The sequence below is a fragment of the Schistocerca cancellata genome, chromosome 2, assembly GCF_023864275.1.
Source record: "Schistocerca cancellata isolate TAMUIC-IGC-003103 chromosome 2, iqSchCanc2.1, whole genome shotgun sequence".
In the NCBI taxonomy this organism is placed as follows: Eukaryota; Metazoa; Arthropoda; class Insecta; order Orthoptera; family Acrididae; genus Schistocerca; species Schistocerca cancellata.
In genome coordinates, this window is record NC_064627.1 from 727,416,110 (window position 1) to 727,437,844 (window position 21,735).

Sequence of the window (21,735 nt, forward strand, 5' to 3'; positions counted from 1 at the left end):
CGTTGAAGAAGAATGGATACCTCTAAAAAGGGCAATGGCAGAAGTTGTAAAGAAAAACATAAGTACAAAGAAGGTAACTGTGATTCCAGGGGGGGGGGGGGGGGGGTCCAGTAGTAGAATCAGAATTTAAGACAGTTTTGAGGAACTTAAGATTAAAAAAGGCAAAAGGGATAGATAACATTATATCAGAATTTCTAAGAACATTGGCGGAAGTAGCAACAAGACGACTATACACCTTGGTGTGTAAAATGTATGAGTCTAGTGGCACACCATCTGACTTTGGGAAAAATACCATCCACACAGTTTCGAACAGTGCAAGAGCTGAAAAGTGCGAGAATTGTCGCGCAATCAGCTTAACAGGTCATGCATCCCAGTTGCAGACAAGCATAACATACAGAAAAATGGAAAAGAAAAATAGGGAGGGGTTATATGACGACTAAAGAAAAAGCAAGACACGGTCATAGAATTTTTCGACCTGGGGAAAGCGTTCGATAATTTTAAATGGTACAAGATTTTCGAAATTCTGAGAAATATAGGAGTGAGCTATAGGGAGCGACAGGTAATATACAATATGTACAAGAACCAAGAGGAAATAATGTGAGTGGACGACCAAGAATTCATTGCTCCGATTAAAAAGAGTGTAACACAGGTATGTAGTCTTTCTCGCCTACTGTGCAATCTGTACATCGTATAAGCAATGATGGAAATAAAAAAAGGTTCAGGAATGGAATTAAAATTCAAGATGATAGGATATCAGTGATACTATTCGCTGATCACATTGCTATCCTAAGTGAAAATAAAGAACAATTGCATGATCTGCGGAATGGAATGAACAGTCTAATGAGTACAGAATATGGATTGAGAATAAATCGAAGAAAGTAATGAGAAGTAGCAGAAATGAGAACAGCGAGAAACTTAATATCGGGATTGATAGTCATGGGGTGGATCAAGTTAAGGAAATCTACTGCATAGGCAGCAGAATAACCAATGACGGACGGAGCACGGAGGACATCAAAATCAGACTGGCACTAGCAGAAAGGGGAATTCCTGGCTGAGAGAAGTCTACTAGTATCAAAAATAGGCCTTAATTTGAGGAAGAAATATCCGAGAATGTACGTTTGGAGCATAGTTTTGTTTGGTAGTGAAACATGGACTGTGGGAAAAACGGAACAGAAGAGAATCGAAGCAATTGAGATGTGTTGCTGCAGACGAATGTTGAAAATTAAGTTGATTGATAAGGTAAGGAATGAGGAGGTTCTGTGCAAACTCGGAAAGGAAAGAATATGTGGAAAACACTGTCGATGAGAATCGACATGATAATCAGATATCTGTTAAGACATCAGGGAATGACTTCCATGCTACGAGAAAGAGCTGTAGAGGGCCAAAACCGAAGTGGAAGACACAGATTGGTATACATCCACCAAATAACTGGCGACATAGGTTGCAAGTGCTACTCAGATGAAGAGGTTGGCACAGGAGAGGAATTCATGGCGGGCCGCGTCAGCCCAGCCACAAGACCGATGACTCAAAAAAATAATGTGATTTATACATGCAGTAGATCTGTGTGTCATAATTTTAAAATAGACAATACGGGAAACAACTGATGTGATCAGTAACGCCAGAATATGAAACATTTCTCTCTGTAATAAAAAAGTGAGGCGATTGTTTTGTTAAATAGTATGTTGTTCTATGGATCACACTGCTTTGGTCACAGTATCCGTTGTGCTCAACATACAGAGTATACCATAAATTGTGATAGTAGTCTGCTGATTTTTATCCAAATTAAGTTTTAACATTTTGTTCCAAAGAGTTTTCTGAGACTTTTCAGTCCTACTTTTTCTATCAATTTCATTTCGGACATATCACCAGTTATCACGGAGAGTGAACAACTTCTGTTTTAACAATTGTAATACAACGTCACAAAATGAAATTCTGTTGTATCTATTCGAGGTAAGTCTGCATGGGTTTTGTAGTTTTTCAGTTCTTTATTTCTTAGCTTCTCGATTTAAAACTGCTCGTTCGATAATGACTGATAGTGAATTTTACTTGCGAGATTTTGACGTATTTTATGGTTAAAATTTGATTGCTGAATCGTAACTAGTCCCTTCCATATAGCGCGTCTTCTCACATGAAATTTGGAGCTCAGGTTCTCTCGCTATTTCATTGTTGTTCTCTATAAGTTGGACTGCCTGTGATCTGTTATTGGAGAGATCTGCTATATCATCAGCAAATGCTGTAAATGAGTCTGAGAATATTGAAGATATATCCTTTTCTGTAAAGCCGTGCTTACGTTAACAGCGCTATCTATTTTCAAGTAATATTATCCATTTCGGAGCGGCCTTGTGACAATGCCTGAGTCACCTAGCTAAAGTGTGAATATACCCACGTTGTCTTGGTTATGCTTCTTAGGGAGACAAAATTAATGTTTTTCTAGTCATTGTTTAACGCGGTGTTTGTATTATTGGACACTTTCATGTCTAGAGTTTAGTTCTCTGATTATGTGTTTAATGGATCTGTCCTCAGATCACAAAACTATGGTACTTCGATAGCTTGGAGCAGACTACCGCTGATGAGATGAACTGATGACTTCACAGCGTCTGCTGCCGTCGTTCAAAAATGTTCAAATGTGTGTGAAATCTTATGGGACTTAACTGCTAAGGTCATCAGTCCCTAAGTCTACACACTACTTAACCTAAATTATCCTAAGGACAAACACACACACACACACACCCATGCCCGAGGGAGGACTCGAACCTCCGCCGGGACCAGCCGCACAGTCCATGACTGCAGCGCCTGAGACCGCTCGGCTAATCCCGCGCGGCAGCTGCCGTCATTCTTTGACACATTGCGGAAGGGTATATAATCTTGTGGTTAGAAACGTTACATGTTAAAAGCCGGAGATTAAAATAATCTACTAAGACCCGGATTCGATGTATCTACATCAGGACTAACATAGCTGTACAAGCGTCCGCTAGAGTTCTCAACTACACGTTCTGGTGCAAAACGTTGCAAGCTTGTTATCAGCATTTTTTTCTCAACTTCTGGTATTGGACACAACTAACTCAAGTAATAGTGAATAAAATTAGAATTTTTTCGGCTGAATCTTTTACTAAGTAGCTGACCGTAAGCTTCGCTCTCCACTTGCAATTTGATGTTAAATTGCGACTAATTTTCTGTTCGGGGAATTTAGGATTGGTTCGTTGTTGGAAAATACTTCAATCTCTTACGGGATGTTCATTATCATGAGTTTTCTAGACATTCATGAAATATTTTCATTACAACTTTAGAAGATAATAAACACAATCTACAATTCACACTAACTCTGTCAACTTCACTAACGTGTTTAAGACTTCTTTAAACTGTTGTTTTCACTGTACCGAGAAAGCATCAAATTTTTGTTTGTTTTCCAAATCATGATGCGAGATCCAGAAACACCCTCAACACGAAACGGCGATTAGAAATTAACTTATTCGACGGGAAATTGCGAGAATAGCTCGTGCGAATTTCAGGGACACTTGCAGTGACTCGTCACAGTGACGTTCACAGCAGATTCAAATCAATGGCGCCCGGTGTGATGGCGAACAGGCCTTGCCGATAAACGTGCGTCGATAGACCGGGAGCGTTTCCGATCAAAACGGGTCGGTGTTGTTTGCTGCAAAGCGTGTGCGTGGCGCTGCCGTGAATCTGCCGCCAGTCCACTGTGAATTCGCGCTACCAGTGTTGACGTTCAGTTTATTACTCCATTTCCTGTGCCGTACAGCACTTCTGTTTCGCTCTATAAACAATATGATCAGCCTAATTCCCACGTTATTAAATTTTAATTGCACCTCTCTATACGCTGACTCCTCGTTTTTCCATCTGGCACGTGGATGTAATGTATTTTCAGTTAAAACTGGCACAAAACTGGAATAGTTGATTGCGTCGTAACCATGTAACGTAACTGCGTGGATATATGACGTTTGTGGCAAAGAATGATGGGGAGTATATGAATAGTTTTAATAAATTACGTACATCGCTTTCTCATAATTAAAAAGCACGTGAAAACTGTCGCAAACAACCTCTCGAATTACATTTTTAGAATCTAGTATTTGTCTCATCTTTCGTTTCTGCTGATAAGCGATTGCATTTCGAACATCTACAGTACTGAATACCTTTCTATAAAATCGTCGACTAATAGTTAAGCGATCTAAAGTAATTTTTCTAACCAGTGTGGATTTGAAGTTAATGCTGCAGATCCATACGTTGGAGAGCGCATTTCAAATCACTAAACCCATAAAGGAATAAGAGGCGTGGGCGACAGTCGGAATTGCGAAATTTTCGCAATTTGTCACTATAAGTATTTTGATCGCCTCTTTCCGACTTAAGAATATTTTACATGGCTCCATTGTACTGCCTCAGTCTATGACACCATAAGACATATGAAAGAAAACATGAAAATAAGCAAACTCTATACAGTAGGAGTCACTGTGCATACTATTATTTAGCATTCAGTTTCTGCGAAAGCTACTAAGAATTATATTTTCGAGATGTATTTTGATCTTCACCATCTGTAACAATCTAAAATCTTCAGCTTCTTCGACTGATAACTTTGTGACGATAAAATGTCTCAACAGTTATGTTTCATTACCAGTGTGTCCTCTGTTTTATTGCAGTCATGGTATAATCGTAATTGCCGGCCGGTGTGACCGAGCGGTTCTAGGCGCTTCAGTCTGGAACAGCGCGACCGCTACGGTCGCAAGGTCGAATCCTGCCTCGGGCATGGATGTGTGTGATGCCCTTAGGTTAGTTAGGTTTAAGTAGTTCTGAGTTCTAGGGGACTGATGACCTCAGATGTTGCGTCCCATAGTGCTCAGAGCCATTTGAACCATTATAATCGGAATTCCGTAATCCACGGTATGACGCAACAAAATGCACAAACAGTCGTATCTGCATCATCACTTAGATTCCACAGTGAAGTATCATCTGCAAACAGGAATCTGGACCTGTCATCTTCAATGGCAGTCACATGGAAACGAGACAGATGGAACAAACGTAAATAACCTGTTTATTATTTCAAAAGAAATCGCCAAAACTGTTGGCCCGCCCATTGTTGCCAAGGATGTTTCGAGTACTCAGCTGAAGTTGCGCTGGAAAGCCCTTATATATTCTTCATACAGATTCGATCTTTTCCCAAGTGATTTTCGTATTTTCGGAACTCTGCAGAAAGATATGGACGTCTGACGTCTATTTTCGTGGCTACGGTCATGGTTCCAAAGGCAACTGAAAACATTTTTCTTAAAGGCATTGACCGTCTTCAATAACAGTGGCATAAGTATATTATTAGTTAAGACGATTACTTTTCAAATAATAAACAGTTACTTATTTTTTTCCATATCTCTCAATTCCATTTGATTGCCCCTCATGCATACCAAGAAATACAATACATCAAAGACAAGTCTGCTACACTCTTCATCTTTCCGCGTCCTTCTCAAGTGTAAACATCTTCCTTTATAACAATTTTTATCTTTACATTTAATATTTGAGAGCCACCTAAGGAGACCAAGTATGTAATTCCCATATAAAGCCATAGTCCATGTGTACTAAACGCAAGCTTCTTATTCAAGTATATGTAAATGTTTGATAGTGGCTGGTCGGTGAAGAACACTTTTCCACTTTTTTCAATTATTCTCAGATGCCTGCCTTGCTTTATTCGACTGCAGTAAGCACTGTTGCTTGCTAACAGAACTCTTCCGTTATCTCTTTCCCAATATTTCCTATTTTATTTTACACAAGACACCATTTTTTTCTCTCCAGTTTTTATCGTCTTATCCCTTATCCCTTATTTAGGGAGTGAAATATCTAGGGATGGAAGAATAACTAACGAAATAAATAGGAGGTTACAGAAGGGAGGCAATTTCTACCAAACAATAAAACATCTGATTTGGAATAATGAAATTTCAGAAGGAGCAAAACTCCTGATGTATAAGAATTATTACTTCCCTATTGTCACCTATGGTGGAGAAACATGGACAATGAAAGAAAGGGACTGGAGCAGACTGCAAGCAGGGGAAATGAAATTTCTCAGAGCAGTTAAGGGAAAAACAAGAATGGACAGAGTAAGGAATGTAGAGATTAGAAAGGACCTCAAACAAGAAAGTATGAGAGAAGAAGTTGAAAGAAAGAGATTAAGATGGTATGGGCATGTTAAGAGGATGCATGGGCAGAGACTCCCCAAAATTATGGAAGAACTAAAGATGAATGGGAAAAGACCTAGAGGGCGCCCAAGAACACGGTGGAAAATGGGAGTGAGAATATCTGTTGAAAGGAGAGGTGTGACCTGGCAGCAAGTGGAGGAAGGAAAGTGGTGGGAGGACAGAGCCAAATGGAGAGGACTCGTCAGCACCCAGACCCGGCAGAAGCTGGAGCGGGATTCGGATATAGATAGATCCCTTATCCTCTTTCTCTCTCAAAGGTGTACGGAATGTCTGCTACTCTCGCCTACTTAGCCCAGCCGACGTCCGACACACGCGATTTTACTGTGTAATGTAATTACGTCGCTGTCGATGAAGACAAAACTTATCGATGGTCTAGATCTGTCCCCTAAAGTAGCTCGAAAGAAGCAATTACGTCATTGGTGGACTGACAAGGAAATAGTACAATCCGACATGTTGAAACCTACCCTGAAATTTTCCACACAGGAAGAATACACCGAAAGAAACGCCATGTCAATACGTTATCCGCTGAGGTCGTCTATAAGTACTTCAAAAGAATGTTAAAGTCATTCATTTTTTTCCATATGAAAAACCGTTTGTAACAGCGTCTGTACAGCCCTAACTGCCTAGCACGTAGGACACCTGAATAAGCAGACACAGCTATGACGAGGACGTAGCGGAGCACACGTGAAACCAAAGTGCACACACGCTAAATACTTGGACCATGCAATAAATGTTTCAAATCATTACTTTTTCGAATAATTTGCTGTTCATATCGACAGCTAAACTGTTGTAGATGTAATTGTTACACAACTGATTACGAGAGGCCGAGTGGTTCTAGGCGCATCAGACCGAAACCGCGCTGCTGCTACGGTGGCAGGTTCGAATCCTACCTCTGGCAAAGATGTGTCTGACGTCCTTAGGATAGTTGGGTTTAAGTAGTTCTAAGTCTATGGGACTGATGACCTCAGATGTTAAGAAGGCTTGGAGCCTTTTTTTTTTTTTTTTAGAAAATCTTGACATGAGACACTTTACTCCAATTCCTGTAGCACGGTTCTTACGATAAATTTTTAATAATGTATATTTTACTACAATAGAACACTTCCTCGTCTATTGCATGTAGTCGTCACAAAAATGCAAAAACAAACATTTTCTTTACACCAGGCACACATGATAAAATATAAATTAATGCATGCGCTTCACAACAATTATTAGTTTTATTTTGACTGAACTGAGATAAGTAAGACATTGTCGTGGCCGTGTTCTTCATATTGTGCTGTGTATTAGACATACTTGATCAAATTCGTAAAATGTGATGACAATGCACAAATAACAAAGTTTAACAATACTGCTCCTATGCTAAATGTTAAATGAGAAAGAGCTATCGGCATTTACACTCTCCGACAATTTTTTTTATAAATGTCTTTAGCGAGAGGCTGAATCGCGCTATAGTTCTGGGTAGAATGTGAATTCTATTCCCGTCGTCCTCCTGAAGAGAAGGGTGTCGTTATGTCCAAGCCAAGAGTCCAATAAAACCAGTGAATTATTTTCTTCAACTGGTCAGTAGATTTTCGGATTAACAGTTACACTTATTTTTTCCGATATTTTCCATATTCTGCTATGTCTATTACAAGATTTTTGCAAATACGCATTCCCCTTTTAATTTTTGGTCTTAATCTTCCTTGAGGCTCCTAGAGACCGATATAAAGCTTCGGAAACAATAACTCACTGATACTTATTGATGGCATAGTTGCATAAGAATGTGTGATAGCATTCATTGACTGGAAAATCAATTCTGTCAGTCTCTCTCTCTCTCTCTCTCTCTCTCTCTCTCTCTCTCTCTCCCTCTTTTTCCAAAATGCACGAAACCTAACTGATTGGCTTAATGTATAGCATTTTAGGGCAAAGCAAGAAACTTCATCTTCGTGTAACCTACAAATTCTCTAGATGACTAAATAATGACAGCTCCTCTACATTTTAAGTTGAACTAAACTTCGTAGTTTTGCTGCTTCCCTTTCCGTATAATATCTGAATGTGTGTAAGCAGATGGAAGAACTCCGGACGTGAGATATGTTCATATCACTTGCAGTTCAGAGGGCCCATTTCTTGTCGTTAGGTAATGGTGCCCTGATGCTCACTAACAGTTTTAAATCTTTAGAATAGTTTTTCTTTTACATTTTTGCGAGATTCATTTAAGCACATTTTTTATATTTCATGTAAATCTGCCTTCCTTTCATAAAATCTCGTTCATATTTTATAAGAGGAAACTTGCTTCGTACACTGTTTAACTTTAACCGTTTTCTCCCTTCTTCGTTTAACCAAAAAATTTATACCCTTTTCTTTGGCACTGAAAGCTGTTACTGACCACGTTTTCTTTGGTCTAGGACGGTAGTATAGTTCTGCTCTAGACTTTAATTAGTACATCAATCATCGTTCGAGCCGCAATTCATAGAGTTATCTGGGTTATTTCCTCTCTTTATCTGTCCCCCAATTTCTAACGAAATGTCGACATCATTTGAACGAATTTCCAAGAAATTAACTAATAAAAAAACATGTAAGTAGGATTTCAGTAGAAGTGGGTGATTTAGACTGCAAGTCACGTTCTTCATAAGGTACAAAATAAAACATTAACAGGATTGCAGATTACTATGAAACTCTGGAACCTGAATGAAGACAAATGCTTTTATCAAGGATAGACGAAGAAAACACAAAGAAAATTAATTCAGTTCTGTCTCCATTGTTAGGACCTAGCCATACTGCAAAAGCAAATGCTAACGATAGTGGATATTAAATGTGTTGAAATTCGAGCAAATGGTAGCCGTGAACAACTTGTAAACCCCCAACAGCCAAAAATATGTATATCATTCACATTAAGTGTAACCGCGCAATAATAACGTGACTAACCTCCCAATGAAAAATGTGACTCATATGTAACCTTTCAATAATTAACTGACTGTGAATCTAAAGTGGTAAATTTAGACGTCAGCAGTGCTGCGTCATGGCCCTGAAAGATCATACTGAATAAATTGAAAATTCTTACCTCAATGAAGTCGCCGGATAGCGCGTATATATCTGCTCCTATAAGAAATTTTTCTGGCACAGCCCAGCGCAATGCTGGCCACTAGATTTGTCATGTATAAAAAGAAACAACTGATTTTTCTTTACGATAATTGGGAGGACCATGGATTGCAGAAATTAGTAAATTCTTTAAATTCAAATGAATGATTGTCAAAAAAGTTAATTTTATAAAAAAATTATTACTAAAAGATTTTTTAAAACATTTGCATGGGACTTGAAATAACAGTAGCACAAATTTTGTCGTAACAAACTACATATGCGCACGGCTGTTTTCACCTTACACTAAATCGCTCAGGCACCGTCACCGCTCCCCACGACCGGTCCCGCGAAATCCACACACCCGACTGCTAGCTACTACTTATTTCTACTAACACTGCTCTTACTGCAGCCAACACTGCTCTCTGGTATGAGATTCTCTTATAGCTAACATATCGTAGGCAGCGCGTGAGCAGTCCATCGAAATTACATCTGCTCGAGTGCGCTAGCAATAAATTCCTTAGTCATGGACCTCTTACAAACTACCAAAGGAGACTGAAATTCGCTATACAAATTACGATAGCTTTCTGTTACGTAATCTGCTTACCGATCTGCCGTCAACCAAGACAATGTGTCTGCCGTGTTGCGCGTACTCCGTCTGTTAAAACTAAGGAAAGGCTGTACATTTCTCCAGCCTGCTGGTGCGCTATGGAATTAGTAGTTGTCAACTCGTTTTTTAAATGTTTGCAGTGTGTCTTAGCTGATAAAATGTTGAAATTGTGTTTCTTTCGATGTATTCTTCCGTAATTAAAAAATTGTAGGCCATGTTTCGACACCTCGGACTGGACCGTTCCATTGTGAGAGTTCTTGAAAAACGATTGGCAGTAATGTCTTGCTTGGCCGAAAGGAAAGAGGAGGCTGCAACATTGAGGCAGCTCTCAACGCAGGTGGTGACCCTGAACGGATCTCTGGTGGCTCCGGCCTCCGCTTGAGCAGCCGACCGGAGGTCCAGAGTACGTGTCGGCGGAAGCACAGCCCTCGCCCTGTACTTCAGAGGGGCAGACGGAAGGCAACACGCTTCACGCCTCATGCTTATAATTTACAGTGAGAGTTATTATCAACACCGATACCGTACCAAAATCTTCGGTCAGAATTAAGTTAGATCACTGCAGTTATCTGTCCTAGGTCCACAAGCGCATTTATAGATCCGTGCTTTTATCAGTCAAACAGTCAGGCAAACAGTCACTGAATACTTTAATACTTTTAGTTAGAAAATTGCATGTCATTTCAGAACGCCAGTATCATCTACAGGGCATGTTTCCAAACCGTTCAACAAATCGTGGGAACCAGTATGTTCACATGGTGTAAGTTATACAGGCTGGTCCATTCATAATGACCGAGCAAAATATCTCACGAAAAAAGCGTCAAACGAAAAAACTACAAAGAACGAAACTCGTCTAGCCTGAAGGTGCAAACCAGATGGCGCTATGGTTTGCCCACTAGGTGGCGTTTCCAGCGACAAACGGATATCAACTGCGTTTTTTTTTAAAGTAGGAACCCCCATTTTTTTATTTCATATTCGTGTAGTACGTAAAGAAATATGAATGTTTTAGTTGGACCACTTTTTTCGCTTTGTGAGAGATGGCGCTGTAATAGTCACAAACGTATAAGTACGTTGTATCACGAAACATTCCGCCAGTGCGGACGGTAATTCCTTCGTGATACATAACCCCCGTTTAAAATGGACCGTTTACCAATTAAAGAAAAGTTCGATTTCATGTTGATGCATGGCTATTGTGATCAAAATGCCCAACGGGCCTGTGCTATATATGCTACTCGGTATCCTGGACGACATCATCCAAGTGTCCGTACCGTTCGCCGGATAGTTACTTTACTTAAGGAAACAGGAAGTGTTCAGCCACATGTGAAACGTCAACCACGACCTGCAACAAATGATGATGCCAAAGTAGGTGTTTTAGCTGCTGTCGCGGATAATCCGCACATCAGTAGCAGACAAATTACGGGAATCGAGAATCTCAGAAATGTCGGTGTTGAGAATGCTACGTCAACATCGATTGCGCCCGTACAATATTTCTATTCACCAGGAATAGCATGAACGTCGTGTACAGTTCTGCTACTGGGGACAAGAGAAATTACGGGACGATGACAGATTTTTTGCATGCGTTCTGTTTAGCGACGAAGGGTCATTCACCAACAACGGTAACGTAAACTGGCATAATATGCACTATTGGGCAACGGAAAATCCACGATCGCTGCGACAAGGAACATCAGCGGCCTTGGCGGGTTAATGTGTGGTGCGACATTATAGGAGGAAGTATAATTGGCCCCCATTTTATCGATGGCTATCTAAATGGTGCAATGTATGCTGATTTCTACCGATGTTACTACAAGATGTTTCACTGCATGACAGTATTGCGATTTTCTTCGAACATGATGGATGTCTGGCAAATAGCTCGCGTACGGTTGAAGCAGTACTGAATAGCAAATTTCATGACAGGTGGATTAGTCGTCGAAGCACCATACCATGGAACGCACGTTCTCCGGATCTGACGTCCCCTAATTTCTTTCTGTGGGGAAAGTTGAAGGATATGTGATACCGTGATCCACCGACAAAACCTGACAACCTGCGTCAGCGGATTGTCAATATTTGTGCGATCATTACGGAAGGCGAAATGCTCGCTGTTTAGAGGCATGTCGTTACACGTATTGCCAAATGCATTGAGGTTGACGGACATCATTTTGAGCATTTATTGCATTAATGTGGTATTTACAGGTAATGACGCTGTAATAGCATGCGTTCTCAGAAATGATAAGTTCGCAAAGGTAGATGTATCACATTGGAAAAACCGAAATAAAATGTTCAAACGTACCTACGTTCTCTATTTTAATTTAAAAAATCTACCTGTACCAACTGTTCGTCTAAAATTGTGAGCAGTATCTTTGTGACTATTACAGCGCCATCTATCACAAAGCGAAAAAAGTGGTCCAACTAAAAAATTCATATTTCTTAACTTACTACACGAATATGTAATAAAAAATTGGGGTTCCTATTAAAAAAAAAAAACGCAGTTGATATCCATTTGACCTATGGCAGCGCCATGTAGCGGGACAACCATAGCGCCATCTGGTTTCCCCCTTCAAGCTAGACGAGTTTCGTTCTTTGTAGTTTTTTCGTTTGACGCTTATTTCGTGAGATATTTGGCCCGGTAACGATCAATGGACCACCATGTATATTGCAGCTTGATGAATTTAACTTGGTATTGTCAGATAGCTGCATTTCACGTCCTTGTTCATCCGATTGCGTGCATTAATTCAGGGTATTGTCAGATAGCTGCATTTCACGTCCTTGTTCATCCGATTGCGTGCATTAATTCAGTTTGATTGGTAAAGATGTGCCAGCCGGTGTGGTTCAAATGGTTCAAATGGCTCTGAGCACTATGGGACTCAACTGCTGAGGTCATTAGTCCCCTAGAACTTAGAACTAGTTAAACCTAACTAACCTAAGGACATCACAAACATCCATACCCGAGGCAGGATTCGAACCTGCGACCGTAGCGGTCTTGCGGTTCCAGACTGCAGCGCCTTTAACCGCACGGCCACTTCGGCCGGCCCAGCCGGTGTGGCCGAGTGGTTATAGGCGCTTCAGCCTGGAACCGCGCGACCGCTACGGTCGCAGGTTCGAATCCTGGCTCGGGCATGGTTGTGTGTGATGTCGTTAGTTTAGTTAGATTTTGTAGTTCTAAGTTTTAGGGACTGATGACCTCAGATGTTAAGTCCCATAGTGCTCAGAACCATCTGAACCATATGTTAAAGATGGGTCGGTCTCCTAATTATCCTTCTGAGACTGTTTAACAATTCCACGCACAGGTGGCGTTTGATAGGAATTACACTCTGAACTGAAGATTTCAGCAGGGAACGAACTTTAGTTTAGGTTACTGAGATGGGTGGACGTTTTGTGCTGTCCAGCGGGATCAGTCCGCTCCACTGACTTTGCATTTGTTTGTATGTGTTGTTCCTTGTCAACAAACGACGCACAATGCCGCGCGCATCAAGTACATCCATGGATTTATCAATCGGAGGCGGGCCCTAAGATTGCCTTTAGACGTGCGAGAGTTTCGGAGTTCGCCGGGGCGTGCCTTCCCCAGAGGCCGACCATCCATCCGTCTGGTGGCCTCTGCGGGACACTTTATACGGCCGGTCGGCCAGCGGCGCCGCCCCTCGCAAACTCTGCTGATTCCGCTGGCGCCCGCTGCTAGGTCGGAAGGGCACGGGCCGAGGCGTAAACTGCACCAGATATCCGATCTCGCAGACAGCAGTAGCGGCGCAACTAAGCCTTGAGTCTGGTTCAGCTCACCTAAATTACCATCTTGCTACACTTTGCGCCGCGTGGAGCCAACGGCTATTCCTTCGCTCGATCCTACCGTCTCGCTCCATTCCCGTGACGAAATATCGTCACAGACAAAAGAACTACAGCTAAATGCGTGTTTCCGCTGCTGGCGACATTATTTTCGATCAACGTACTCTAACATTGTCTTTGTTGATAACCCTGTGTGCAGATGTCAGCCGGCCGGTATGGCCGTGTGGTTCTAGGCGCTACAGTCTGGAGCGTTACGGTCGCAATTTCGAATCCTGCCTCGAGCATGGATGTGTGTGATGTCCTTAGGTTAGTTACGTTTAAGTAGTTCTAAGTTCTATGGGGCTGATGACCTCATCACTTAAGTACCATAGTTCTCAGAGCCATTTCAGCCATTTGCAGATGTCAGTTTCCTGTTGAATCGTAATATATTTTATGAGGGACAGCCGAATAAACACGATACAAATGGGAAAAATATTAAGTCGGTGCATAATTTCCTAGTGTTTTTGTTATGCATGTTGGTATTTCTGTTATGGGTTTATTTATCGATAGTCAGTTTTTTATCTGTGGTTCACTGTTGCTGCTTGAGTTTACATGTCACTTTAACGTTTGGACATAGTGAGTGGAGCTGCGGACACTAGAAAATGGAGTACCAAGCAGAGAAATCGGAACATTTATGACGTATTCTTCTGTTTGAGTTCAATAGAGGGGTGACAGCAGCTCAGGCAGCTAGAAACATTTGCCCCGTGTGTGGGCATAAATTCAGTCGACAGAGCACGGAAAGAAAATGGTTTTGACATCAGTGACTTTCCAGGTTCGGAAAAAACTTCGGGGTTTGATAAACATTGCTTAAACGCGTTAATCCACAATGACCCTCGTCAGTGTACTCGAGAATTCGCAAATACGATTAACTGTGTTCATTTCATCACCGTGCGACATTTGCAAGTTATAGGGAAGCTTCAAAAATAGGGTGTATGCGTACCGTACGCTCAAGACCAAAATCACAAAAATCAGCAGGAGACTGCATGTGCAACTCTGCTTACACGCCGTCAGTTGGCTCGTGAATAACACCGACCACTCCTGTCATGTGTCGTTACTGGTGGCGAGAAACGCTGTCTTTCTGCTAACATAAGGAAAGGGAATAGTTGACCGGTAACAAAGCATCAGCTCCCCTTACAAAGACCTATGCGCGTCCAGAAAAGATGATATGCATCTGTTGGAACAGTGAAGGCGTGATGTACTACGAATTTCTTCCCAAAGTGTAACCATTTATTGTCAACAACTGAGGTGTCCAGCAAACGCAGTCCTAGAATAACGACCAGGAAGATTGGGTGAATGATGCTGCTCCATGATAATGCCAGCCCGCATTCTGCTAGAATGAGTAAAATTATACGGGAATTGAGAAGGTAAGTCAGTTCGCACCCAAGTTATTCAATTGATCTTATGTCCTCAGAATTTTATATTTTCCGCTCTTTATCGAACCAACTTCAAGAAACTTACTTTCTGGATAAAAACGCGGCATGGCTCGACGTGTCCTTCACGTCAAAATCACTTGATTGCAACAGTCGTGGAACCCGAATGTTTCCTGGGCGTTGGTATACTGTTGTAAATAATGAAGTAGTATATATTATTGATTACTGAAGTGTGTGTTATGTGTATCTGTTGTGTCTGTCAACCTTATGGAGAAACGCCATGAACTTATACACCAACCGAACAAGTAAAGTGCTTATTATTTGAAAAGTAATAGCCACACCTGTGAATACACTTATTCCACTGTGAGACAAGATGGTCGGTGCATTCATGAGAAAATGCCGGCAGTTGCATACGGAACCATAATTGTAACCAGAAGTGCACATCTTCGTCTCAAGTAAATTGAAGTCCACGGATCTCTTCATTCAGGGCTCCAAAAATACGGAAAACACACGGGGAGGGATCGGATCTGCATGGAAGATGTGTAAGGGCTTCCCAGCAAAACACGTGCAGCGTAGTCGAAACATCTTTGGTAACATGTGGGTGCACCACTGAAGGAAGACATTTGGATCTGCTTCTGAGGAAGAGGCGCATGCCTGAGCGCGATCATTTTTCCATAGGCAGCCGGAGACATTTTCCCATGAAGGCACAGACCATCTTGTCTCCCAGTGGGATAAATGTATTAATAGTGTAACATGTCAGGGTCACAAAATACTAAGCGAGTGCAACAGAGCTGCATGTGAGCGAGAGTGTTACGCATTGCGAAGTAAAACATAGCCAACTGGCATTGCAAAGCAGAGCGAGCTGGGTGTAGCATGGCAGCAGGTGACGCTGCAATATGCCAGTGGGAGGATGCCTTTCCGCACTTGCCATCACTGAAGTGTTTAGTGTATCTGCCTTAAGCCCTAAACAGTCTGGGGCGTATAGGTAGTCAGCCATTCATGTACTAAATTAGTCTCGTCGTAGTGTCACAGCCTACACCACAAGCCTGTGACACCTGGAGCGACATTAGAGAGTTTAGCACGGGGTGCGCTGTTCGACCACAAGACACGACAGCCTGCTAGCTGGAGGAAATTGACGGCCATTGTCAGCTGCGCCGGTGTGCTGTCATCACGGTCGCAACCGGAGACATCACTGACAATGGCACTCGAGTGATGCTCCGCTCGGTCGCACTCTTTGCACTGTTAGCAGTGCCAGATGTCTATTGTTTCACATGAGCGGCAACTGGACGTCCCCACCAAACTCATCCTGATATACTATGACCGAGGACCGGAATAAAGAAATTAACTGAACAAATCTACTGTCGTCTTGACGTCTTATTTCACTCTCCATGGGTAGCAATCCAAGGATCATTTAACACTGGTGTCAGAACAGTTGGCTCAAATGGCTCTGAGCACTATGCGACTTAACTTCTGAAGTCATCATTCGCCTATAACTTAGAACTAATGAAACCTAACCAACCTAAGGACATCACACACATCCATGCCCGAGGCAGGATTCGAGCCTGCGACAGTAGCGGTCGCTCGGTTCCAGACTGTAGCGCCTAGAACCGCACGGCCATTCCGGCCGGCTCAGAACAATTGCATCAACTTCTGAGAGCAACATATGAACCTACAGTCTATGGTACAGTAAGTTAAAAAAAGGAGACAAAGAAGGGAAAAGAAAGAAAATTTTATTTTGTTTTGATCATGAAGAAGTAGTTTGATGGTCGATCATTTTGTAACGTAGATTTTAATGCAAGTACCGAACAGTGAATTTGTCTAGTCTTAGGGGTAATGGAAGTCTTGATTGCTTAGTGCCTGTTAGATGTGCACAGTGTAACCTTGAGGATCACTTAGCACAAGGTACGAAATTACTTCCAATAAAATGCTATACATGTAATCCTTGGGAACATATGGCTAGGCAACGCCAGGAGTCAAGATGGTTCATGATTAGACGTAAGAACTAAATTAAGGTATTTTGTTTTCTTGTCTTGTGATTGTCAGTCCTCAAAATGAGTGTTGTCAAGAACAAAACTTCGAGAGAACCAGAGATAAAAGGTGTGTTAAAACCGGAAGCAGTACACATATTGTTAGAAAAGGTAGCACAATCAACAGCGGATAATACAGAACTGCGTGGGAGTAGAATCGTCATCATCACAATCGGGCGAAGATTTTCCAGTCGCAAGTTTAATAGCGCCTTTTTCCTGTAAGGCAATCGAGGATTTACAAGCCTTTTATTTTCCACCTGTCTCGTTTACATGTTACTACCCCTTAGATGTTCAAGTAAAAACACATCTTTAGAGATCAAATATCGCCTCTATAGAAACCAACAGAGTCTACATACACTTATCGTGTGAAACTCAACTTTTACTGTCGATGCTCGAGATTAAAAGGCTGTAAGTAGTGGAGAGCAGGTAGACGCTGTGTTTCTCGGTTTCCAAAAAGCCTTAGATGCAGTTCTGACCTGTCGTCTAGTAAGAAAATACGTGCTTATGGAAGTTCGGCGTTAGACTGATGAGTTACTAGCCCAGAGACGCCTATACGTCCTGTTGGTGTGACATAATCAGCAGCAAAAGAAGTAGGTATCTGGTATGGTTTGTTAGAGCGTACATAAACTATCTTACGGACATTGTTACAGTAAGTCACCTAAGACTGTAGATAGATGATATACTCATATACAGGGAGAAAATCGTTAGGAAATGCAGGATGGTCTGATGATGTGTGCAATATCTGGCAGATGATATTTAACGTAAGTAAATGGAAAGCGAGTAAGTAGACACAAAGACACAATACTATATTACTCTGCTAAAGGACTCTATTCGCTAGCCTCAGACACAACCGTAAAGAACTTTGGAGCATCTGTCAGGAGGTATTTAACGTGGAACTATTGCGCAGATCTAGTGATGTGGGGGGCAGATTCCAGATTTGGATTTAACGGATGAGTTCCCAGTTAGTGTCATTCACTCACCTAGACAACTGCTTGAAGAATAATTTTTCAACCAATTCATCAGCATCATTCGTTGATCTGTGTCCTCTTTATTACATCACGTAACGCTAGATCGCTATCAGGTGCTTCAACTTTATGTCTATGAAAACTAACTAACCTAAGAAAGACGTATCGATATGCAACGGCATACACTCTCAATGCTCGAGTATCATGTCGTTTTTGGAAACTCAGAATCTACTATGTAGGAATCAACATGGATTCCGGAAACAGCGATCGTGTGAGACCCAACTCGCTCTATTTGTTCATGAGACCCAGAAAATATTAGATACAGGCTCCCAGGTAGATGCTATTTTTCTTGACTTCCGGAAGGCGTTCGATACAGTTCCGCACTGTCGCCTGATAAACAAAGTAAGAGCCTACGGAATATCAGACCAGCTGTGTGGCTGGATTGAAGAGTTTTTAGCAAACAGAACACAGCATGTTGTTATCAACGGAGAGACGTCTACAGACGTTAAAGTAACCTCTGGCGTGCCACAGGGGAGTGTTATGGGACCATTGCTTTTCACAATATATATAAATGACCTAGTAGATAGTGTCGGAAGTTCCATGCGGCTTTTCGCGGATGATGCTGTAGTATACAGAGAAGTTGCAGCATTAGAAAATTGTAGCGAAATGCAGGAAGATCTGCAGCGGATAGGCACTTGGTGCAGGGAGTGGCAACTGACCCTTAACATAGACAAATGTAATGTATTGCGAATACATAGAAAGAAGGATCCTTTATTGTATGATTATATGATAGCGGAACAAACACTGGTAGCAGTTACTTCTGTAAAATATCTGGGAGTATGCGTGCGGAACGATTTGAAGTGGAATGATCATATAAAATTAATTGTTGGTAAGGCGGGTACCAGGTTGAGATTCATTGGGAGAGTCCTTAGAAAATGTAGTCCATCAACAAAGGAGGTGGCTTACAAAACACTCGTTCGACCTATACTTGAGTATTGCTCATCAGTGTGGGATCCGCACCAGATCGGGTTGACGGAGGAGATAGAGAAGATCCAAAGAAGAGCGGCGCGTTTCGTCACAGGGTTATTTGGTAACCGTGATAGCGTTACGGAGATGTTTAACAAACTCAAGTGGCAGACTCTGCAAGAGAGGCGCTCTGCATCGCGGTGTAGCTTGCTCGCCAGGTTTCGAGAGGGTGCGTTTCTGGATGAGGTATCGAATATATTACTTCCCCCTACTTACACCTCCCGAGGAGATCACGAATGTAAAATTAGAGAGATTAGAGCGCGCACAGAGGCTTTCAGACAGTCGTTCTTCCCGCGAACCATACGCGACTGGAACAGGAAAGGGAGGTAATGACAGTGGCACGTAAAGTGCCCTCCGCCACACACCGTTGGGTGGCTTGCGGAGTATAAATGTAGAATGTAGATGTAGATGTGACTACTCACAGCGTGACGCTGATGTCAAGTGTTGGATCGAATTTTGTAAATTTTTTACAGTGCTAACAACACCGATTACACAGCCGTTTTGTTTTTAGCGCCAGCAGTTTGATTCCACCAAACACCAAATACTATTTTTTGACGATACCATCCACACTTGCGTTAGGTATAGCTTTTCCCGGTAGGCTAACCCATTCCTTCCACTGCTTTCACATACAGGCACCATTTCTCATCACCTGTAACGATGTTCACAAGGAATGGTTTGTGCCTTCGACAAGACAAAGAGTAACATACCAGAAAAGACTAACATACGGTTACCACCAGAAATATGCTGTTATCGGAGCACAAAAATGTGCGAAAATGTTCCTGCTTATTTAAAAGACTGAGTGAAATGTAGTATACCTCTCTCCTTCGCTTTTCCTACAATGCAACCATGTCTCTTTTCTATTAACTACTTTTCCGTATCTTTTCCGCTGCCAATGTCAACTCTCTTAGCGTAAAAAAGCGCGAATAATTTTTCATGCAAGATCTTCGCGATAATTTTTCGACGTGGTGAGTAAGGAAAAATGAGGTAATTGGTATCCCACTTTCAATCAGTCTTTGTGCTCCGACAAAAGGATTTTTCCGCTAGCTTTCATCTCTTCCCGCTGCATCAGAGCATGTTCCTCATGTAAAATAAATAAATCGGTCGGTAAAATTTAGATGGTCTACCTACGTAAAACTGGAATAACGCGAAACTAATTTTACACCTCAGGCCGGAATTTACTTGCAAGAACATTTTTGATGTGTTTCATTAGTGCAACATGGGGTTGCCATATAACGGAGACACTTCACAGCATATTCGTCCGTGCTGTCACATGCACACCGATTCGCTATTTTCTATTGGTGTCGCTTAACACTTAGGGTACGCATGTACCCAGTTTTTGCACCTTCTCCAATGAACGCAAATGGAGTACAATTCTTCAATGATCACGTTCCATCATTTGTGCTGATTTATACGCAGTTGGCAAGTGTTATTTTGAATCAGCTGATTTAGGTAGTTTTTGTTAAAAAATGTTTTTCCGGGACATGATTCACCGTAAAAGTCGAATTTTCCTTCTCGAAAACGAGACAACTATTTCAGAGTCATGCTGCCTTTCTTTCGACAAATGCTTACGTCCCACATACATCCTGAATTCTTCTCGCGGTTTCCGCAGCGTCAGGCCCTCGGTTAAACTCTGGGAATGAAACGTGTTGTAAGTGTTCATTTTCTTCTACTTGACGCTCCATACTGATTAGCTTCAACATGAACAAATCGATCTATTAACAATGTAGAATTTCCGCAACTCCAAGCAGAAGGAAAATAATCGAATAATGAAACAAGGAAAGCCTTACAATGCAACAGTGCCAAACCAATGAAGAGCGGCACAAACTTCCGCACCGACGCAATAATAAGTATTCACTTTCTAAGTACGAGGTATTGAGGGGGGGGGGGCGAGTATGGTCTGAACTTTTCACTTTTCACGGAGAAGTCGTTGACGTCGTTGAAATTTTGCTTTTGTCTTGTTGATGTACAGAGTAAATAATGAAAGTAAAGTGTCAACTTCATTGCACTTTGGTGTAATTGAGGCACTGATTTCACCAATTTCGCCAGAAATTGCAAAACATTTCCGTCAGTTAAATGTCATGAACCTTGTATTCGCTTATCTCTACCTAATCAGACTCTTATTCATCAACATTCATGAACACATCTTGTGACTCCACACCATCAAGGAAGGGAAATAAAACGATAAAAATTATAAGTGCTTACATTAAATAAAGATTAGTCCAGAAACTTTGGTACATAATTGGTGTGCAAATTTACACATGAGTTTTGTATGCGATACGTGGATTGCCGAAAGGTGATTAACAGTTTATATTGATTCATTTATATTGATATGTTTTCCCCTGATTTTTGTGACTCAAAACATTTTGCTTTAAGAACACTGTTGGCCATTGCATGAATAGGGACGTGGATTTTAAATTCTTAGAACATTGCATAATTGTGAAACACGTTAAATAATAACACCCTATTTTAGTCACCTTGTTACTTTGCACACTTTTATTCCAAACACAGGTACTTCACATAATGTTATCAGTCTTTACGTTATTTTTCATATTTCTTCAGAATACGAGTAACAATGAGTATGTTATCAGATCAGTTCAACATTAAGTAATGGTACAGACAACTGCTGTCGTTTAAGTAAGCACTAACATTGAAAATTATTTTTCACAGTTTTAAAAGCTTTTCTCC